General features: G+C 37.1%; 1 protein-coding gene across 1 annotated transcript in view; it reads right to left on the bottom strand.

Moving 5' to 3' along the window:
* The window catches only part of LOC150085960 (dynein axonemal heavy chain 8-like), a 1,559,705-nt gene that overhangs the window by 652,931 nt on the left and 888,681 nt on the right, over window positions 1–18,093 (bottom strand). The window lies entirely within an intron of this gene.

The raw sequence follows: 18,093 nt of genomic DNA, 5'->3' as shown, positions 1-18,093 counted from the left end.
ATACAATTATATTTAAAATAAAGATGAACAATGTTTAACTGAATACTTCCAAAAACTCAGTTTGCAGCTTGCTTCTACATTATGCACACTATTCATTTTTTTTACCTTTCCAGTCCCTCCAATATATTGTCAAGTTCTTCCTTGAATTAATTTTAAGATATCAATTTCCACAACAACAACAGATGAAAGTTTGTTATAGCACTCAACCACCCGTTGACTAAAGGCAAACTTCCGCACATCTATTCTGCAACCATCCTTCCTCAATTTGAGTTTGTGTCTCCTTATGCATGTGGTCTGAGCAAGAAGAAGAATCCCATTAGCACTGAGCTTGCTCAATTCCTTCAAAGCCTTAAATACCTTAATCAGATCACCTCGTGAATGCCAAATCTCTAGGTACTGCAATTTGCAGATCTGAAGCTTTCCTTGCTTCAGATCTGCAAATTGCAAGAGCACCTCTTTGTTCCCCTCTCCAATCTTGTTGCCCTTCTCTAAACTCATTCCAGCAGCCCTAATTCCTTCCTAAAATGAGGCTTCCAGACCTGTATGAAGTACTCAAGACGTAGCCCGACCACTGCCTTATATAATAGTATAATCACCTTATTATCCCTGCTATCAAAATTTCTGTATATCACTGACAAAACCCCATGAGCTGTCCTGACAGTCTGTTTGGACTACTCAGACAACTTCATATCTGACTGCACAATCGGTCTTTTTTATTTTCTGCTACCCTGAGTACAGTACCACATATCTGGTACATTACTCTGGGGTTACTGCTACCCATAAACAATACTTTGCTTTTGTCAATGTTAAACTTCAGTTGCCATTTCTCAGGCATCTGCCTAACTTTTCTAGATCTTGTTGCAGAGCATACTATCATTACTGTCATTAACTGCCCTACCAATCTTTGTATCATCTGCAAACTTGGACATTAAGCCTGATATGTATTGATCAATATCAGTGATAAATATAGAAAACAACAATGGGCCCAACACCAAACCCTGGAGGACTTCACTAATAACAGTAGCATTAGAAGATGTATATAATGCTGTATAAGCTTGCTTTCTTGCATCATGCGCCTACTAATACTAATGCTATTCATTCTGTTTGGTGGCCAGCATATTTTAAGTGCTGAAGTTGTAAGTGCCATGATATGAACTCACAACAGAAAGTCAGTCTGAGTGTTAAATTAAGCTCATAATTTGCTCAATTTATTTCTAAATTCATACAGCTTCTGCTACAAGTATATTAAGTACTTGAAGTTGTAACACAATGGAACATTACTGTACTAATAATGCTACTTTTAATTAAACTACATATAACAACAACATAAAATGCATAAATTATAACTATTCATATATGGTATCCTGAAAAATGTTTATGAAAATAATTTTGAAATCTCTGAAAAAGTGCAATCTAAAGAGCATCCTTAAGTTATTGTCCTGATCAGATAGAGCACAAGGAACAGCACAGGGCAAGTAGCTAGTAAACATAAAAGATATGAAAATACCAAAACTCTCGAATTGGGAAAGGAGTAACCAGACAATGCCTTGAGAAAACCATGAAATGTACTCTATAGAGGCTGATTATTGGCTTTTGCAAGACCCTGAAATGGCCAAGCTTAAATGATGGCTTATCATGTGAAACTCTAAAGTGATTTCCAAGCAGCAAGATTTCTCTGCTGACAGTAGGTTTGGTTTTTTTTTTTTTTTTTTTTTTTTTTTCTTGTATATGAATTGGTTGTAATAATACTATACGTATAAACATGTATAATAGTTTCCTGTGAATGATTTCAATTGAATCAGCTATTACCTGTTGGCATGATGTGTCCACATACTTGTCTGGTTAGAGGAGCTGCAATCTCATGCATTACTTTCTTTAAAATAACTTAATTATTTCAAAATTTGAAACATTTATTTTTTGAAAATAAATCTTCTATTCAAATATTATACATTCAAATTTCATTAATAATTTAAAACTAATACTACATTAACAATTCATTATTAATTTATACTTGATATTCGTTATCAAGATATTGATATCCATTATCAAGTTCAGTAGGTAACAGGTCTCCTCCAAGTTTGCAAACAAATTTTATACTGAACATGCCTTTTGGTAAGAAATAGGATCAAGTTTTTTTCTCCTAATTTCTTATTTGGTCTCATTTAATACTCCATATAAAAAAAAAAAAAAAAACATGTCAAGATGACAATATATATACATATATAAATAAATACACATACATGCTGAAGCTGAGAAAAGTTTGCTGTGATTATTCAATTAATCATCAAACAAAATTTATTCTACAGGTTTTTCATTTCCAGCACAATGCATGAGTAATGCTCAGGGATGAGCATTACAGGCAAATTGTTCACAGGCAAATTGTCATCTTGCCTGTGAACAACTAAATTATACACCTAACCATTAGACTTTAATATTACCTTTTTGGGATATGTTATACAGACAGATGACAACAGAAACTGATAGCTCTGTTGATTATGGGAGGGATATATTGAGAGGGTTAGCCCTTGATAACGTCCCTTTCAATGTATCCTACCAATCATAATTAACATATTGTGTTATAATATTATTACTTTATTTTCAAGATTCAAATGAAACAACAGTTTTATGTATATTAAGTTGTAATCTACAAAAACTCTTATCTAAATTAAAAATAACCAGCGTAACTAGAACTATAAGACTACGTACAGAGTACAATATAAAATAACAATTAGGTAATAAAATGGCAAACACATTGCTTTTTCGGAGCCTGCAATTCACAGCTGTAATTTTTAAAGAGAATCAGCGCCCTCCCAGGGGCAAAAGTTGATGACATTAAAGAGCAGATATCATCTTTTAAGGGCACAAAAGGTGATGTTGCTGTACACTTTGGAACTAATGACATTAAGAGTAAGAGATCTGCAGATTTACTCAACAAGTACAGGTCAATGTTAAAAAAAAGTTAGGGTTGAATGTGAAAGTGTCTGCAATTCTGCCCAGACACGATAGGAGGGAGTATATGATGAGCACCTTTTCGATCAATTCGGTGCTGGAGAGATTGTGCAAGGCTCAAGGGGTAGAATTTTTTTTCCAGCCTGGTCTGTGCTTGTTGGCAGGAGAGACTGCTTCTACAGGGACAACATACACTGAAATAGAAAGGGGCCAAGAATATTTACTGATGCTATCAAAGGCAGTCTTAGGTGGGTCGGAAAACTGGTTGCTTGGGGAGGGGGGGATACACAAACTAAAAGGTTAACTGTGGCCGAAGGCAGAGGTAAAAGTGATTCTTGCACTACTTCTATTAGAATGAGCAGCAGCCTGGAAAGCAAGGTAATGGAGATTTCCAGGACTGCTGGGAGTTATAGTGGAACAAGTAAATACATGGGCTGTGTTCAGGTAACTAAGAGTGGGAAGGTGCATGTATACTTCCATGTACACCAATGCTAGGAGTATAGTAAATAAATTTGATGAGCTTGAAATGCTAGTTAAGCTATTAGAGGCAGATATTGTTGGGATATCAGAGACGTGGTGTCACACAGATATAAGCCATGCAGAATTGGAATTTGTGGAGCACAATGTGTACAGAAAGGATAGACAGGACAGGAAGGGAGGAGGGGTTAAGCTGTTAGATAAAGAAACAAATAAAATCTAAGGAAGTGCATTCAATTGATATTGATGGACAATGCAATGTTGAGTCTGTTTGGTGTGATCTAAGCACTGGGAAAGGAAAAATATGAGTAGGTGTGTGTTATAGGCCTAACGAATCTGATGAGTACAATGAGCAGTTGTGCAGAGAAATAGAGTGGGCCAGTGACTCAGAATGTCTTATAATGGGGGATTTTAACTTTCCAGATATTGACTGGAACTTGTGGGTTGATCACTTGCACACTAGGAAGCATTTTTGGATTTATTGGATGACTGTTTTCTACAGCAGCATGTTCAATAGGCAACCAGAAGGAGTAATACTTTTGATCAGATTATCAGCAGGGATTATTCATGCATTAAGAATTTGCAGATAAAGGAACCACTGGGTGACAGTGACAACAAGGTATTGATATGGGAATTACTTAAAGATGGGAAGGGCTTTTGCTTTTGTAAAGGTTACAACAGTGGTCTCAGAGAGTTTTTAAATTCTGTACAGTTGGATCAAATGATGACATTACCAACGATAAATTCTAAATGGGAAGTCGTCGAGAACTTAATCTTTGAGGCTACTAGGCTTTTCATTTCAACTAAGAAATACTGTTCAAGGTTTAGGCCTAAATGGATGTCAAATGATTTTAATGAGGCTCGTGGCTGAGAAGAAAAATGCATGGGATGCATATAAATTATCAGGTGGCACAGAAACCTATGCCAGATATAAGCTTGTCTGTAATCAAGTCCCAAAGGAGGTTAGGCAGACGAAGGCAAATTATAAGAAATCTTTGGCAAAGGATGCAAAGAAAAACAGAAAAGAGTTCTTTATATGTAAACTGTAGAAGGAAAGGGATGAATCAGATTGGACCACTTAACATAGATGGGTTGACTATTGATGATCATGTTCAGGTAGTTGATACACTGAATGAGTATTTTGCATCTACATTCACACATGAGGAGTTATTCAATGAGAGGAATGTCAGAAGTTTATCAAACTCTAACAGGGAGCTAAGTGATTTTGTAATAACTGAGAGCAAACTGGTGGAGAAATTGTTAAAGTTAAACATAAGGAAGGCATCTGGGTTGGACGGGATCTATCCAGTTATATTAAAAGAGGCTGCAAAGAAAGCAAGCAAACCCTTAGCCATAATTATGAGAGCATCCTTGGCCTCAGGGGAGGTCCCCAAGGCCTGGACGTTGCAAATGTATCACCAATTCACAAAGGGGGTTCAAAGGATGACACAAATAACTACAGCCCTGTTAGTTTAACTTGTGTTCCAGGGAAAATAATGGAATCACTGGTTAAAGAACCATTGCGGGATTATCTAGACAAGACTGCAGTAATAGTTAAGACACAGCATGGGTTTGTTAAAGTGAGGTCTTTTCTGACTATTTTGATTGGATACTATGATGTGGTCAAAAAGGAACTGAATGTGAAAAGTAATTTTGATATCATATACTTGGATTTCAGGAAAGCTTTTGATACTGTTGCACATGGAAGATTGCTGTTCAAATTGGACAGGTACGGCATTAAGGGTAAGTTGGTACAGTGGATAAATGGATGGTTGAGTGGGAGACGACAGAGAGTGGTAATCAATGGATACTGCACTTCATGGACAAATGTTATTAGTGGAGTTCCCCAGGGTTCAGTGTTGGCCCATTGTTGTTTTGTGTATTCATCAATGATATTGACGAAGGTATATCAGGATTAATGTCCAAGTTTGCAGATGATACAAAAGTTAGCAGTGTTGTTAATGACCGTAAAGACAGTTGGATCTAGGTAAGTTGGGCAAATCTAGATCCAATGGTTTTTTTTTTTTTTTTTTTGTTAGTTGTTGATGCATTGGCTTCTGTGGTCATATCGCACCTCCCAAGGTTTTTGCATTTTCTACTCTGCTCCAAGCCCGAGGCAGGATTTGAACCCGTGACCTTTGTGTTGCCAGGCAGGCACTTTACCCACTCGGCTAGCCCAGTCGGCTGGGCTGAGAAGTGGTAATTGAAGTTTAACATTGACAAATGCAAAGTACTGTATATGGGTAGCAATAACCCAAGAAAAACGTATCAACTGCGTGGTACTACACTCAGGAAAGTGGAAAGTGAAAAACACCTGGGAGTAATTGTGCAGGCAAACATGAAGTTCGCTGAGCAGTGCAGATGAGTGACCAGGGCAGGTCATGGAGTCTTGTTAATGATATAGAGGAATTTTGCTAGCACTGACAGGGAGGTGATTATCCCATTGTACAAGGCAATAGTCAGGCGACACCTAGAATACTGTGTACAGGTCTGGAGGGCTCATTTTAGCAAGGATGTAGAGTTGTTATAATGACTATAAAGAAGGGCAACAAGATTGGTGAAGTGAACAAAGGGGTGCTTTTACTAAGAAAGGCTTAAGTTCTGCAAATTGCAGCTCCTGGAAAGTAGGCACCTGTGAGGTGATCTGACTGAGGTGTGTAAGGCCTTGAATAGGTTGAGCAAGCTGAATGCTAATGGGATTCTTCCTCTTGCTCGCTCAGATTAAGAACCTGAGGGGGCATAGATTCAAATTGAGGAAAGACAGTTGTAAAGTAGTTGTGTGGAAATTTTTCTTTAGCCAGTGGGTGGTTGATTGGTGGAACATACTTCCATCTTTTGTTGTGGAAGTTGATAGCTTAAATAAATTTAAGGCTGAGCTGAACAGGCATTTGGAATGAATGGAGGGGTGAAATGGGAGGGGTTTTTTTTGCTGACACTGCATAAGCTTTGTTTCTTGCATCGTATGCCTCTACTAATGCTAATAACTATTGAATATCTTGGTAAGTAAAGCAGGCAAGTATGTGGTGTAATAAATGTGTATTTGAACTTAATTATGGATATTAGTTTCTCACTGCCATTTTTCTGGAATATTTAAGAGCACAGTTGGTTAGCAATGCAGTACATGGTTTTTTATTGTTATTATTATTAGAAAATTCATCAGAAAAATCGATTAGAAAAGTATTAGGAAGTTCAGAAAACATGGAAAAAAACTCTGAAAAATGACCTGAGTAATATACCAAACTTTCCATATAAATTGTTTTACACCAATATTATACATCAAGTGATTATCAAATGATTACTAAGGTCTTTGAATTTTGAATAAACTGATCATACCATTTCCTTCTATAGATTGACTCCTAATTGTGTTGATTTATTCATCCCACATAATGACAAGGACTAAGGTGTTCTAACAGCTGCAGAATATTCTCCCATGACCATTACAACATTAATACAAAAAATTGTTTTTTGTCAATTACAAAAAAAAAAAAAAAACAAAGAAACTAAGAGCCTTTACTATTATATCTGTATGTGAGAATCCTATTGGACTGTGGGCTAATAATATCTCACATACAGATATAACAGTAAAGGTTTTTTTATTTTTTTTTAATCAAATGTTACAAAAGCAATTTGATAGTTGTCACTTTGGTAAATTTATTGTGCCCAAGTTTATTGATTTAAAATTTTGACTAATAACTAAAACAAGAAAACAAAAGAACAGAATGATATAAAGTTAATAAAAAAAATAAGTTAATCCTGCAGAGAAACTGGCAAAAAGAAGACATTTACTCATACTCAGATTGTGACGTTATGTTGAACACTGGATGAAAGGACAAACTTGTCATATGATGTACAAAGTGGAGCTTTTTCACAAGTAGACATCACATCTATTATGTACAGGTAGCCCTCAGTTTAAGATGGGGTTCTGTTCCTGACGGAGCAGTCACAAAAAAAAATTTGTCTAAAACGAACCTAACTATATAATAAGTCAATGAGTTATGTACCAGAATTAATGGAAAATTAATTCTGGAAATTAATGTAATACTCTCAAAATTAATGTAAGTAATATAATATTATTATATTTAAAGCTCTGAAATTAATGTACAAACAGTATTTTAATAAACATAAATGAATTAAATATAATACAATATAAAATAATCAAACTAAATTTAATCAAATAAAAAAAATTAAATTTTGTTCATGTTTGAAACCCAGACCGAAAGTTTTTGTAAGCGCCACTGTAAGGCCCTTGCATTGATCTTTTTTGATTGGGGCATAATGTAGAGATTTTACTTCTCTGATGAATTCCCTGGTTGAGGATATTCCCCTTTTTTGAAAAAAGTATGCAGTGTTGACCGTTAAGATTTCCTTTTCTTTCTTTGAGAATCTCAAAATAAGGGCTATTGGATACAATTATGCTGCTTTTCACTTTCGCACTTCGCTCCCTGTCATGGTCAAAGATTACTTGTACTCATACATTTTGGAGGCTCTTCATCTTTTCTTTTCTCCTCCTCTTTCTGTTGGATTAGTTCTTTAGCCAATTCTTCCAAGTCTTCATTCGAAAACAGCTGTCCATGACTATCCAACAGCTGTAATCTCATCCAATCCATCCTCTTGCACCAGCCTGCTACTGTTTTCAACAATGTTCTCCACTAGTTCTAATCATGTGAAGTCGTGCATATATTGTGGGAGAAGTTTGCACCACACTCCATTCAAAAATTTCACTTCTTCCCAAGCTGCATTGCTATTATTAATGCCAATCAAAATGTTGAATGAATGCCAATAATCTTTGATAGGTTTGTGTGACCTGTCCAAAATTCTCACAATTTCCATGAAGGTCTGGTGGAGGTAATAGGCTTTAAGGGTTGTTATTATACCCTGGTCAATTGGTTTCAAAAGTGAAGTGGCATTTGGTGGCATGTAAACAACATTGACATCCAGAGATGTTCTGACTTCAGCAAGGTTTGCAGGATGACCAGGGGCACTGTCCAAGAGAAGAAGGGCCTTGGCTGGTAACTCATTCACTTGACAAAAACGGAGAACAGTAAGCTAAAAATAGCTCGTGTACCTATCCAAGATTTGTTGTCACCAAGCCGTCCCGTTCCATTTCCAGTAGACTGGCAGCATTGCTTTGTTTAGGCCATTGAGAGCATGCAGTGTCACTGGTTTTAATTTAGCATTAGCATTAGTAGAGGCATCTGATGCAAGAAAGCAAGCTTATGCAGCATCAGCCAAAAAAAAAAAAAAACCCACTCCCACTTCACCCCTCTGTTCGTTCAAAATACCTGTCCAGCTGAGCCTTAAACTTATTTAGGCTATCAACTTCCACAACAAGGGATGGAAGTCTGTTCCACCAACCAACCACTCGCTGGCTAAAGGCAAATTTCCGCACGTCTATCCTACATCTGTCTTTCCTCAATTTGAATTTATGCCCTCTCAGGTGATTATTCTGAGCGAGAGGAAGAATCCCATCAGCATTGAGCATGCTCAAACCATTCAATGCTTTATACACCTCTATCAGATCACCTCGCTGGTGCCTAGTCTCCAGACACTGTAATTTGCAAATCTTAAGCCTTTCTTCGTAAGAGCACCCCTTTGTTCCATTCACTAATCTTGTTGCCCTTCTCTGTACTCGTTCCAGCAGCTCTACATCCTTCTTGAAATGAGGCCTCCAAGCCTGTATACAGTACTCTAGGTGTGGCCTGACCATTGTCTTATACAAGGGAATAATCACCTCCTTATCCCTGCTAGAAAAATTCCTATATATCATTGACAATACACCATGAGCTACTCTTGCAGCCCGTCTGCACTGCTCAGAGAACTTCATATCTGCCTGCACAACCACCCCCAGGTCCCTTTCATTCTCTACCACTGTCAGTGTAATACCACAGAGTTGATACGTTGCTCTGGGGTTGCTGTTTCCCATGTGTAGTACTTTACATTTGTCAATGTTAAACTTCATTTGCCACCTCTCAGCCCATCTGCTCAACCTTTCCAGATCCTGTTGCAGCAGCATAGTGTCAGTAGTGTCCTTGACAACCCTGCCTACCTTTGTATCGTCTGCAAACTTCGACATTAAGCTTGATATACCATCATCAATATCATTTATGAATACAGAAAACAATAATGGACCCAACACTGAGCCCTGAGGGACTCGACTAATAACATTAGTCCACGACGAGCAGTGTCCATTGATTACCACTCTCTGTCTTCTCCCCCTCAGCCACCCCTTTACCCACAGCAGCAATTTGCCTCCAATGTTACACTGCTCCAATTTGTACAGCAGTCTTCCATGTGCAACAGTATCAAAAGCCTTTCTAAGATCCAAGTATATAATATTAAAGTTATTCCCTGCATCCAGTTCCTTTGTGACTGCATCATAGTATCCAATCAAATTGGTCAGGCAAGACTTCCCCTTAACAAAACCATGCTGTGTCCGAGCTATAACTGAAGTCTTGTCTAAATGATCCTGCAGTGCTTCTTTAACTAGTGCCTCCATTAATTTTCCTGGAACAGAAGTTAAACTCCCAGGTCTATAATTGCTTGTGTCAGCTTTTGATCCTCCTTTGTGAATTGGGGTCACATTTGCACATCTCCAGTCTATGGGTACCTCCCCTGAGTCCAAGGAAGCTCTCATAATTATGGCTAAGGGTTTGCTTACTTCCTTTGCTGCCTCCTTTAATATAACTGGATAGATCCCATCCACCCCAGGTGCCTTTCTTGTGTTTATCTTCAACAATTTCTCCTCCACTTTACTCTCAGTTATTACAAGATTCTCTAGCTTACTGCTAGAGTTGAATACACCTCTGGCTTTCCCCTCGCTAAATAACTCCTCATGTGTGAATGTCGATGCAAAATATTCATTTAGTTTGTTAGCTACCTGAGCAGGATCATCAACAGTTGACCCATCGATATCAAGTGGACCAATCTGATTCATCCCCTTCCTTCTAGAGTTTACATAAGTAAAGAACTCTTTGCTGTTTTTCTTTGCATCCCTTGCCAAAGATTTCTCGTAATCTGCCTTCGCCTGCCTAACCTCCTTTGTAACTTGGTTACAGATCAACTTGTATCTATCATAGGCTTCTGTGTCATGTGTTAATTTGTATGTATCCCATGCATGTTTCTTCTCTGCCATATGCCACATCAGTTCATCTGACATCCATTTAGGCCTAAACCTTGAACAATATTTCTTAGTTGGTATGTAAAGTCTAGTACCTTCCAAGATAAGTTCTTTGAATGCTTCCCATTTTGCATTTACTGTTGGTAACATGATCAGTTGGTCCCACTGTATAGAATTTAAATACTGTCTCAGTCCATCGTAGTCGCCTTTACGAAAGCAATAACCCTTCCCTTTACCCCTAATGGTAGTTACCTCTTTGAGTAAATCCCACTTCAGCACACTGTGATCACTGCCACCTAGTGGTTCATTTATCTGCAGATTCTTAATGCATGAAGAATCACTGCTGATAATCAAATCAAGAGTATTCCTCCCTCTAGTTGCCTCCCGAACATGCTGATGTAGAAAACAATCATCCAATAAATCCACAAAAGCCTTGCTAGTGTGTGAGTGACCAGCCCACAAATTCCAGTCAATATCTGGGAAATTAAAATCTCCCATTATAAGACTCTCTGATTTACTGGCCCACTCTATTTCCCTGTACAGTTTCTTATTATACTCATCAGAGTCATTAGGCCTATAGCACACTCCTACTCTCAATTTTGATCTCCCAATGCTTATGTCACACCAACTGACTCGACACTGCACTGTCCAGCGATGTCCACTGGCTTCACTTCCTTGGATTTTATGTATTTCTTAACTAATAGCATAACCCCTCCTCCCTTCCTATCCAGTCTATCTTTTCTGTAGACGTTGTACTCCCCAAATTCCAGTTCTGCATTCCTTATATCTGTGTGACACCAAGTCTCTGATATCCCAACAATATCTGCCTTTGATGTTTTGAGCAATACCTCAAATTCATCAAATTTATTTACTAAACTCGTAGCATTGGTGTACACACAAGTATACATGCACCTATTTCTATTCTTAGCTACTCTAACACAACCCATGTGTTTACTTGTACCGCAATGACTCCCAGCAGTCTCTGAAATATCCTGAATCTTGTTTTTCAGGCTTCTGCTCATTTCAATAGAAGCAGTGCAAGAATCACTTTCACCTCTGCCAGTGGCTACTGTTAATCTATTTGTCTTTGTATCCCCCAAAGCTAGCAGTTTTCCGACCCACCTAACACTGCCTCGATAGCATCAGCAAATATTCTTGCACCCTTTCTATTTAAGTGTATCCCATCCCTGTAGAAGCAATCCCTCCTGTTAAAAAGTACAGTCCAGGCTGAAAAAAATTCTACCCCTTGAGCCTTGCACAATCTTTCCAGGGCCGAATTGATCGACAAGGCTCTCATCATATACTCCCTCCTATCGTGTCTGGGCAGAATTGCAGACACTTTCAAATTCAACCCTATTTCACGGCTTTTTTTCAACAGTGACCTGTACTTGTTAAGCAATTCTGCCGGTCTCCTACTCCTGATATCGTTAGTGCCCACGTGTACAACTATATCACCTTTTGTGCCCTTAAAAGTTTTTTTTTGAAGTGCAAAAGACATTTGGGCCTAGCAGATGCGTTAGCATGTCTTTTGCAGTATTGAAACCTGGTGCAGGCTGCTCTTCAGGGGCAATGAAGGTTCATGATGGCAATTTCTTCTAATAAAGTCTTGTCTCGTCAACATTAAAAATGATATCAGGGGGGCAATTACCCTCCTCTGCTGGAAATGCTGCAGCTCCCTCAGCATTTGCACTTTCCGCCTAGCCACTTAATTTCACACAGCAGTACTTTGAGATTTAAATAGCATGAACCATCCCTTACTACCTAAAAATGTCTCATTACCACCCTCTTTTTTTTCTTAAGATCTTCAAAAATTGGCTTTGCCTTATCAGTAATAGCAACTTGATTCAAAGGAATTTTTTTTGGCTTAAGTCATCCACCCACAATGACAATAATTTCTCCATTTTTTCTAAGTTTACTTCTGCTATAACTCACTTGCATTGCACTTACTTTCGTAGCACGTTGCGTTGACTATTTTATTTCATCTTCATTTTTCATTATTAGAAAACAGGCCTTGAACAGGCTGCATATCATTATATAACTTCTAGTAACGACCAACAGACTGGTTTAAGTTAAACTTTATTAAAATAAATAGATATATACATAAATAAAATACTAAAACAGATATAAAATATTTTTGAACCTACCTATGCCTATCACCCTCTGGTGTCAGTATGTCAATGATGTCCCCGTTGTCCCTGGGGGATCATAAACTTGACTCCTTCAATACTTCAATTCCCTTTAATTCAAGTTACTATTGAATTGGAAACAAATAATACTCTTCCTTCCTTAGACGTCTTAGTCCAATGTCTTAGGTACACGTTTTACAACCCCAGTCTTCAGGAAACCTATGTGTGCAGGCCAATGTACTAATTATGGGTCTGCACACACTTCTGGACATCTATGTAGTATCTTATATCTTATTTTCCCATACATGGACGCATTCCAGTTTCATTAGTGATAGGAAATTGGAGAGTTCTTTCTAATTGAAGTTATCCAACTAGTGTTCTGGATAGGTGTGAGTTGCAAGCTTGTGATTTTGGCACTCGATCAGATCCTCCCCACCATAATGAGTTTATTTCTTCTCTTATTATTCGGGCACATCAGAGTGTCTCGCTAGAATTTTATGCCCTTACCATATACAGTGTGTGCAACTCCCTGGTAGGAAATTCCATTTCATTATTTCCAGAGTGAAAGCACCTATTCCTCCTTTGTTACTAAGTGGTTCTATTTACCATATTATGTGTCCAGATCGTGGGATGTGCTATGTTCGTGAAATTGCAGGACGTTGAAAGATACTTGAGCAGCACAACCTTTGTTCCTGATACGATATCCAAACCGTCGACTATTCACATGATTACCACTCACGGCTTGAAGCTGGTTTGGTTTTTTTTTTTTTTTTTAGGAGCATTAGCAACTAAGGCCATATTGCTCTGGGATATGCAGTGGTCATTCCCTGACCTTTCTCACGGCTTGAAGCATGTACATAGTCAGCTGTAACAGTACTATTAATTGTAAGAGGGAAGTGCACATCCACCCCATTATGGAGTCTGCTATACTACAGTGTGATGAGTGCTAGCATTCCTTACGCATGCGTAAGGCTGCATTATTGGCACTGGAGGTGTGATTTACAATCACGCCCAGTCGGCTTCTGTTATTTTACCCAATATATTACTCAGTACACTGAGTCCCGACCAGCTGATGAAGGGACACCTCATCCTGAAAGCTCCTATTTTATTATTTATACATACTTTAATGCTTTTATGTATTTGATCACTTTCAGTGCTTTTCTTTTATATCTATTTTAGTATTTTATTTATGTACACACAGTGCACCAAATAATGAGACTGTGTGTGCTCTGCATTTAGTATTAACATAAGAGGCCAAAATGATAGAGATCCGCTAGAGTGTGCTCTTTCCAACGAGTGCAAGTTGAAACTTGCGCAGTCAGTAGTTTGTGATTTATGATGGAAAGAGTAATAGTAGTTTTGTGCATGCATGCATCAGAAAATTGAAAATGGAGCAAAGAGCAGTTATCAAATTTTATTGTAAATTGGGAAAAAGTGCTACAGAAACTTTTGACAATTTAAAAAAAGTTTATGTTGATGAATGTTTGTCTCAACCAAGAGTGTTTGATTGGTTTTCCCGTTTTTACAAAGGACACGAGTCATTAGAGGATGGCCCCAACCTGACAACTGATAGCTGTTTGAACACCGGAGATTGTCAAAAAGGTTAGAAAAATTGTGACTAAATCAATTTCAATGAGGTTGCTTGCTTAGATGATCAGCAGCAATAAGGAATCTGTATGAGAAATTGTAAAAGAAGATCTGGGTAAGAGAAAAATTTGTTCCCATTTTGTACCACATTCTTTGAGTTTTGAATGAGAGAAGAGAGTCGAGTGTTGCATCAATTGGACAGCATGTGTTGAAAATGATCAAATATTTTTGAGTAGAATCATTACCGGTGATGAGAGTTGGGTATTTCAAAAATCCCAAAACAAGAAGTCAGAGTTCAGAATGACATTCGCCATTCTCTCCCTGTCAGAAAAAAGTGCAGTTAGAAAAATCGCAAGTGAAAACCACGTTGATCGTCTTCTTCAATATCAAAGGCATTATCCATTGAGAATCTGTGCCTCAAGGGACAATGGTCACGAAAAAGTTCTATGAGAAGGTGTTGAAGAGTTGTGGGATTAAATTCGTCGGGTGAGATGCGAAATGTTCAACTCCAAAAATTGATTGTTATTGTTGCATTGTCATGCAACAATAACAATCAATTGTAGCATGTACATATCAGAGCATGTACATATCAGAGGTGATTACTTCGAAAATATATAACCTTACTTTGCCGTTAGTATTATTCTTTTTTTTTTTTTTTTTTGTAGTAGCGTCAGTCTCATTATTTAATTGGCAAAGTAACCTGTGTATATCTATTTATTTTAATAAAGTTTAACTTAAATCAGTCTATCGTTACTAGAAATTATATGGTGACTTTTCATTATGGTACTCACAGTCGATGGAGACAATTTCATAATTTTACACACATTAGGATGTGTTCTGGCCATCTTCCATTCTACGAATTACCTCCATCCTTTTTGTCCAACATGATAGAGCTACGTGACCTTTTAGCGACATTTTCACATTCACTTGGCTTTACTATACTTTTCTTACTAGACATAGCAGCTCTTATTTTATTAATTTAATCAATTTTTAATTAAAACTCACAGACTATCACTGTAGAATAGTGGCCCAACAATAGTACACCAACAAGAGAATTGACTGTTCCTCTCCTCTTATCTCTGGCCACATTGTCCCTAATGAAAGCTATCACATCTAAGATAGATGGTAGATGACCGATTGACTGTGCTGTTTTTTTACATCTTTTTTATAGTTTTTTGACTTTCTGGTTTCAAAACCATCGTTATTGTGAATCGTCGCAAAACAAAGTTATAAACCAAGGGCTACCTGTACTGATTGCTAACTGTAAGGTGTAATGAGAACTTATACACTGTGAAATATCTTCAAAAAATGAAATAGCTGAGAGTATTTAATATCCATAGCTCTATGAATACGGAATATTAATAATTATAGTATAAAGATTTTTAATGCTATCAAGCACTTTTCAGATTCTTTAAAAGCATTAGGTGCTTTGAGAGTATTTAAGAACACTGTCATTATCTTTGAAAATACCTTTTAAGTTGAAAATCTCTTTTAAAAAAATAATCAACTAATAAAATATCTCTTTTATAAAAATCATCAACTAATACTAAAGTGGTATTAGTTAGTTATTTTAGTTTAATTGTTTTTTAAACAAATAATTAGCCTAATTAAAAAAGAAAAACAAACAAATTAACTATTCTTGAAAGCCATATATGGACAAGAGGAAATGATGTAATATCAATGATCAGTCTGCAAATTGTAACTTCATGCAACCACAGGAAGCTTCCAGTTACCACAACCAATATAAAAAGGCTATCAGTGAAAGGAATGCTGTTGGGATTAACAATTAAAATTAGATTAAATGAATAACACTTAATTCTGTATTTTTAAAGCAACAATTGCTTACTGACTCTCCAATATCAAGAAACTCTTAAAGAAACTATAGAAGAAACTCTGAAGAAACTAAATCCAGACCATTCAATATATTCCGATATTGTTTATTTACAGATGATCAAATCAAATAATTCTACATGTAAAAAGGCAACTAAAAAGAAGAATACATTACAATTTTGAACTATGCATGCAAAAAAACAGCATAAAGGTACACTATAAACTAATTAAGTATTAAATTCTGAAACTGATTTCAAGACCATGCACCCAAAAAATCCCTTTTAAACTAAATTTTATGTATATATTAAGTGCAATAGCATCATTAATACACAGCCATGCATCTTAGCCACACAATAAAAATAAATTAAAAAAAAATAAAAAATAAAATTTAATATATAATATAGAAAAATTAAAAATAAAATATAAAAAATAAAATAAATAAATAAAACTGGCACATCAAAACACTAAATACAGAGATGAAATAAAACCAACCATACTCAAAAAGTAAAGAAAGAACAAGCGAACATAAATATTTTCAAAACTGAAAACCAAAGATTGTATAATCCCTAAGATAAATGAGTCAGTCATACATAGGTCTCCATAAAGTGGTCAAACTGGTTATACAACATATATCCTGCAAGATAGGGAGGAAGAAAGAACTGATGACTCAAAAATCTGTAGAAAACTAATTGGCGGTGTAGAGGTTTAGTGGCACAAGGGCAGTTGAAGCCAAAATGTGCCAATTAAAATATCTGGAATGGTGCCAGAGTTCGCCTTATTTGAAATTAGATATATTCATAAACTTTAATTTGTTTAAAGTAAGCAAAAAGCTCATCCAGATTAGTAATGTTTCCTAATAGGTGGGTTAGTGATAAAGGTGCTTTGCATTTGTGTCAGAGAGAGGAAAGTAGTATTTCTGATATATGCGAATAATACTAACAATCTAACAGAATATGTTGAACTGTAAGTTGTGATGAACAATGCGTGCATATAGGAGGGTCATCACCCATAAGCAGGACCAGATGGGTCAGGTATGTGTGTCCTGTTAGTAATCTTACCAGTATTACTTCTGATGTGTTTTTCCTCAAGCTGGAGCTCCATATTTGTGGTTCATAGGAAATTTTTTTTTTCGCTGATGCAGCATAAGCTTCAGCCTTCCTTGCACTAAATGGTTTGTTTGGTTTTTAGGAGCATTAGCAACTAAGACCATATTAGCATTAGCATTAGTAGAGGCATTTGATGCAAGAAAGCAAGCTTATGCAGCATCCGCCAAAAAAAAAAAATAAAGTAAAATAAATAAATAACCACTCCTACTTCACCCCTCTGTTCGTTTGAAATACCTGTCCAGCCGAGCCTTAAACTTATTTAGGCTATCAACTTCCACGACAAGGGATGGAAGTCTGTTCCACCTACCAACCACCCGCTGGCTAAAGGCAAATTTCCGCACATCTATCCTACATCTATCTTTCCTCAATTTGAATTTATGCCCTCTCAGGTGATTATTCCGAGCAAGAGGAAGAAGCCTATCAGCACTGAGCATGCGCAAACGATTCAATGCTTTATACACCTCTATCAGATCACCTCGCTGGTCCCTAGTCTCCAGAAGCCTTTCTTCATAAGAGCACCCCTTTGTTCCATTCACTAATCTTGTTACCCTTCTCTGTACTCGTTCCAGCAGCTCTACATCCTTCTTGAAATGAGGCCTCCAGAGCTGTATCATTGCTCCAGGATATGCGGTGGTCATTCCCTGACCTTTCCACATCCTCCGTATTTGGTGGTGACGGGCTTCCGACCTGGCTACGGAGGCGCCACTGAATGGTTAATAATAATAATAATAATAATAATGTTTAATTTCAAATAATTTATTGTTCACATGTGTCTCCCAAATATTTAACCACTATTCCCTACAGATATCAACCCAGGGGCTCACATCTGGTGAGTATGGGCTTGGCACACCCAGGGTCCTGAGCTGGATATCATCATTCTTCTCTTTCTCGGTGATTCCCT

The sequence above is a fragment of the Mastigoproctus giganteus genome, chromosome 5 (assembly GCF_048544385.1).
Source record: "Mastigoproctus giganteus isolate SK-2022 chromosome 5, ASM4854438v1, whole genome shotgun sequence".
Taxonomy (NCBI): Eukaryota; Metazoa; Arthropoda; class Arachnida; order Uropygi; family Thelyphonidae; genus Mastigoproctus; species Mastigoproctus giganteus.
This window is presented reverse-complemented; position numbering and strand designations above follow the sequence as displayed.